Genomic DNA, 6,659 nt, shown 5'->3' with positions numbered 1-6,659 from the left:
TAAGTCAGTTATGTAAGTCAGGCTGTGTAAGTCATAACATAGTCATAATTACAATATAAAAAGTCAAAATTATGGCATAGGCCCACTAAATCATAACTGACACACCCAGTCGTAATTCTGACTGTCATAGCCTAATTATTGTTAAAATGTCGAAATTAAGAGGGTTGAAATTATGACATAAGTCATAATTATAGCCTAAATTGTGATATTCATAATAATGACATACTAACTCATCATTTTGACAAAAAGTAATAATTATGACATACTATGTTATTATTATGACACACTAAATAATTATGTAGGCTACATAATTATGGATAAAAAGTCAAAATTATGAGATAGTTTAAATTATGACATACTAAATCATAATTATGACATACCAAGTCGTAATTTTGACTATCATAATTATGGGAAAAAAGTCAAAATTATGAGATAGCCAAAATTTTGGCAAACTAAGGCCATTTCTTTACATCGACATTCATAACATGACATACTAACTCATAATTATGACAAAAAAGTATTAATTATCATTAATTGTCATAATTATGACATACTTAAGTCATAATTGACTGTCACAATTATGGATAAATAGCCAAACTTATGAGATAATTGAAATTATCACATATTATCATAATTATGATATAAAAAGTTGAAATTATGACACTCAATTTTGACATTTCATCTCATTATTAAGTACGTCATAATTTAGACTATGTCAATTATGTTTTACAAATGCATAATTTTCCTTATGTGTCAGAAATGGGCTTCCATATTGACGTGCCTAACCAACCACAGAACTAAACTTCGGCACTTCATATAGGATTTATATGGATTATTTTGGTTCTTGTAAAGACACAAACGTAAATAGAGACAAATTTGTGCCGTAGTACAATATTGATAACAGTTTTACATTCTCAAATGACAATTACTGATGTTGTAGTTTACATTTCAATAACTTCTTTGGAAAAACTATTTTTGAACTACTTTGCAGAGCATAATGGAACGCTCATGTCATGTTGGAATTACGAGACAATTCAGAAATTCTATTTGGAATGTTCAGATGCAGAAATAATTTGCTGCCATGGTAACACTTGGGATGCCAACTTCTGACTTTGCAGTTGATGCAGATTTTTGTGTTTTACTGCATATCAATTTTAAACAATTTCTGCATTATTAACACTTTTATAGGGAAAAGTTATAGGGAATATTAAAAATACATAGGCTATTCTATCAATCTTTCTGTTTGTTTTAACTGATGGCTGTAATGACGCGGACATGGAAGCAGATGAAAACAATAATGTAGAGGACCCAAGTGCAGTTTATTACAATGGTGATAATCCAAAGCATGAAGCACTAGTGACGGGACGGTTGATACCGGGCTCTGACGCAGTTTTCAAAGCACTATTGTATCACACACACTGTACCGATGCCTGTCTCGAAATGACAATACCATGTGATTGATGATGTTTAAAGCGAACGTCATGCAGTATCGGAAGGTCGGAACAGCTGGTTTGAAAAAAAAAAAAAAAAAAAAAAAAAAAAAAATAATAATAATTTGGCGCTTCGAGAGAATCGCAACCTCATCTGATGCATAAAAAGGGAAATGGTTATGGAGGAGGCATTATTTAAATGATTTAACACTACACGTCTCTATAACAATTTATATATTTTAAAAACAGAACACCTAAAATATTTTTTCAATTACATTTAGGCCTACTATAATTATGATCACATACTTGTTTTATATTATTTATATTATATTATAGATTTATTTTATATTATTGATCAATATGTGAATCCGTTGACCAGGCTACGAGTTGTGTACCCTGGAAATCCAGAGTTCTCGCGAGAGCACAAGTTGAATTTGCTCAGCGAGTTTACTCTGGCATCAAGTAATGATGCTCATTAAATATGCCCTTGTATCCGAGCTGCACCAATCACATCGGGTTATCTGATATAGGCGGGCCAGAGGCGATCTAAACAGATGACGACAGCGCTGTGACGTCGAAGTCATTAGTAAACATTGCAAGATGGCTATGGATGAACACCAGTTGTTTGAAACGGCTTTGGCCGCTACAATGAACGAGTTAGACTTGGCTTTTTATCTAAAAGAGGAGAAGACGCCGCTCGAATCCTTCCTTTGCAAGAAGGACGTTTTCGCTGTTTTGCCGACCGGATACGGCAAGAGTCTAATCTACCAGTTAGCCCCGCTGGTAGCTAAGCGTATGGGGCTTGTTGTGATTGGTCGTAGTGTTATCCAATTGTGTGCAGTGAGATTTTCAAATGCACGCTTGGTGCCGCCCCTCGAGCTGGCCGATTTTCATTAGTTGACGCCAGACCATTAATCTTTTAGATTTAGGTCTGGATTTCCAGGCTATGAGTTGTGGTCTCATTGGCACTAATTAATTTCAATGAGATTAGATAGATTCCCAGATGAAACACAAAATAAACACAAAATAGTAACTTGCCTAGACTCCATAATCCTAGAACCCGGATAAGCATTCAAACTTCAATACACAACAAAGTAACAGGGCAAACATGAGGTCTTAAATATACAAAGACTAATGACAACAGGGAACACCTGTGAACAATCAAACAATGAACCAATGAGAACTTAACACATGAAAGCACGACATGATCACATGACGACATGATCACATGGGAATCACATGACATAACCAGGAAAGAAGGAACCAGGACTGCAAAATAAAAGACATGAACTACAAAAGTGAACCAAAACCAACATGACAATGTCAAAGTCAGAGATTCATACAATTAAATTACACATTTACAGTATAACAATGACATTTGTTACTAGTTGGGAGCTTGAAATTACAGTAATTCCAACTTGATGACAATGCAAAATGCATGAATGTAAAATGTATAAGTGTATATGAAATACGAGTGTGAATGCAGATGTTGAAACAGTAAATACACTAAATTCATAAAATACAAAACAAATGTAATCAAACATTGTCAGGTCAGAGTTTGACTCTTTCTACTTAAATTAACATTGTATTTCCATATACGTCATACTTCACACGGGTTAATCTGTATAGTTGAATACCACCTAAATAATTTTGACTCATCCTTTAGTTTCTAAAACAAACCATGAAATGCATTGACAGAAATGCACTTTTAATGGATGTTTACACTGCAGTTGTTCTACATACACTTCCATTATAAGTCTTTAAACAGTTTTATTAAATGCAAACTGAGGTATGAGTGAAATCATAGTATATAAGACTGAAGCATTTAATCCAAAACTCGTGCTCAACGCTTCTTCTGTTGCCTCTGAAACGTAACATCCATTATCCTCTGCTATTTTCTTCTTCTCTTGCTCTGTCTCTCTCCTCTAGCCTGAAGAAATGTGTGAGAGGAAGCAGAAGGCATGATGGGTGAGGGGTTGGTGTGGATAAGACGTTTTATTAAGCAGGTTTGGTGAGGTAAAGTGGGGCTTATCCCAGAAGCTTTGAGGAGCAAGGCTTATTTGGGTCACAGAGCTTTACGACACAAGCAATTAGCAGCAGCGCTAGCAGGAGGAGCAGGCCTGAGATTAGCAGAGGACAGGCGTTCCCCGTGCTCCTCGGACAGCTGGGCCTCGTGAGGGGCTTTGGGTCGGGCACCTCCATCTTCACCGATTTGTTTCTCATCACACGCAACTCGCGAGAGTGTGAGCAGATTTTGTTACTGACTCCAGTAAACACAGATTTGGGCGACAGGCTGATGCCAGTCGCTGCTAGTAGGTGTGTGTCAACTCTAGGACATTAAAGCCTGTGGACCAGCTGTAACAAACCCCTTCAGTTAATGAATCATGTGCAAATTCATAAGTCGACACCATTGCTGAGTATTTTCTCCTTAAAACTGCAGTGAACCAAAGACAGCCTCAAAAACACGCTTTGAAATCGCTGTCTATCTATCTATCTATCTATCTATCTATCTATCTATCTATCTATCTATCTATCTATCTATCTATCTATCTATCTATCTATCCATCCGTCTGTCTATCTATCTATCTATCTATCTATCTATCTATCTATCTATCTATCTATCTATCTATCTATCCATCCGTCTGTCTATCTATCTATCTATCTATCTATCCATCCGTCTGTCTATCTATCTATCTATCTACAGTGTAAAAGAAGTTGAAACTTTCAATTTTTAAGTACAACCAACTTGGATATTAAAGTCATTTCAACTTAAATTACATTAAATTGACTTAAAAATGAGCTGAATCTTGTATAACAAAAAAGTTGCTTAACTTATTAACTTATAAGCAATGTAAAAACATTTGTTGTCATAACTTATTGATCATATAATTTGTTACAGTATATATATCTATCTATCTATCTATCTGTCTGTCTATCTATCTGTCTGTCTATCTATATATCTATCTGTCTGTCCATCTACCTATCTATCTATCTATCTCTCTATCCATCCATCTGTCTATCTATCTATCCATCCATCCGTCTGTCTATCTATCTATCTATCTATCTATCTATCTATCTGTCTATCTGTCTGTCTTTCTGTCATCTAATAAAAACCTATAACCTTCCTTATACAGTACCATGTTACACAACACACAGGCCACACTAACCGCCTCACATAATCAAACCAGGACTTAAAAGCTCACCCAGCTTTGAGAAAAGGTAACCTGTCTATCTCAGTAGGGCAGTGAGACATGTGTCATTGGATGCTTTGGCTGCCGGTGTTTTAAACCGATCCTGCTAATACCTTGATCATGTGTAGGACAGCTCTAATGAAAGATGACACTGAAACAGCAGGAGTGACACAGGAGAGCGGTCCAGCAGCATTATAGCCTTCGCTTCATTGGATTTTACACAAACACAGATGGACGCCCAGGTGCGTTCAGTACATGACACAACGCTTAAACGGAAACACTTCAGATCACTGATGTTAAATTTAGTGAAAGAAGAATGCAGTTTTAAATGCACATAGGATTATGTGATTACATTTATAACAAGATACACCATCTCTTTCTCTCTCTCTCACAGACATATGCTGAACACACGACACATTAGAAGAAGAAACCGACCCTTTCTTATGTGAAAAACATGATGAAGTCTATCTATTTAAAACAACATTGCCAAGAAAACGTGTTTGAAGCTGATTAGGAAAACAACTGTGATATTTCTTATTAAATTGCCCGTTTCATGTTCATGACAGAAATCCTCCCGAAACCAAAGTAAAATTCATTGTGCGATCATTTGGTTGTGATAAAAGAAAACAAGTAATATGATTTCATCCGTCAAAATTGTGAGTTTAATATTTTATCCAAGATATTGAGACATATGATGGGAACATACAAGGAAAATATGCCTCAATGCTGAAAAAGTTCTAATGAACACTCTTGGAGGAAATGATATGAATACAGAAAGGAGTACAACAAAATAAGACCTAACTGAAGGAATCAGCAGCAAAACAGTCTTTAGTATTAAGAATAAAAGCAGAAGAATGAGAGACGGAGAGGAGACATCATCATGACATCACTGGGTGTCAGAGGGTCATTATGACATCATCAGGTGTCAGAGGGTCATTATGACATCATCTGTTGTCAGAGGGTCATTATGACATCAGATTTTGAATGTTGAACATTCTATCAGTGCAAGTCAATAGCAATCCCGGTAAAATTTGCCAGAACGACTTCACCGGTAAATAAAAAAAATGTACTGTTCACACAAGCAACAGCGTTCTGACTTTTTACCGGTAACAGACCATTCACACATCTGTTCCAAAATATCGGTAAACTCTGTGATGATATAATTAATCACAATTGACCTCTGTTGTTGGCAAATCTCTTCATCCACCCGGACAAGGAGAAGCGCTTTAGTTTCGGCATCACTCCCTTTTGAAGACATTTGTAAATAGTGCTGAGTAAACGCGTCATCATTTTATGAATGGCCCAGAGCCGGCTTCTGATTGGCCCAAATCACTTCTTAGGTCAGAGCGTGCAAAATACCGGTGATCTTCATTTCGCACTCACACAGTGCATATAACGGTAATTTACTGGTAATGTTACAACTTCCCTTACTGGTAGATTGCCAGAACCAATTTACCGGTATATTTGAAAAGGTCATGATCTGTTACCGGTAATTTACCAGTATTGACTGTGTGTGTGAAAGGGGCTGATGAGAGGTTTTAATGTTACATTCCGTACATTATGAATTACCTGCAGAAAATTGTAAAGAAGAAAAAAAGTAAGAAAATGTGTTGATTGCCAGTGCAAAACTTGCTGCATGGGTGTTGTGTAAATTGTGTTTTACCTGTTTTACCATCATCTAGGTAAAGAAGATCATAATTCCCGTCAGTATCAGCACACCTCAGCAAGACACGTGATTTGAGGAATCATTCATGGAGCACAAACACTGCAGGATGAGTTACACACTTAAGTTTAATTCCTAATGTTATAGAGGTCTGATCAGATCAGCACGAGTAATGTGGCTTTCTGTCAGTTCTACTCGTCTGCAGGAATATTTTCTGTATCGAATAAAACACAGTTTTAACCTGTAATTCAAATTTACACAACAAAAACATAGTGATGCATGCCTGAAAGAAGAATAAAGGATTTCAATAAAGCGCTGAGAGAAATGTAACTTTGTTTAGTTTTTTTTACACACACACACACACACACACACACA

Source organism: Squalius cephalus (genome assembly GCF_949319135.1).
Source record: "Squalius cephalus genome assembly, chromosome: 3".
Classification (NCBI taxonomy): domain Eukaryota; kingdom Metazoa; phylum Chordata; class Actinopteri; order Cypriniformes; family Leuciscidae; genus Squalius; species Squalius cephalus.
Note: the sequence above shows the minus strand (reverse complement) of the source record.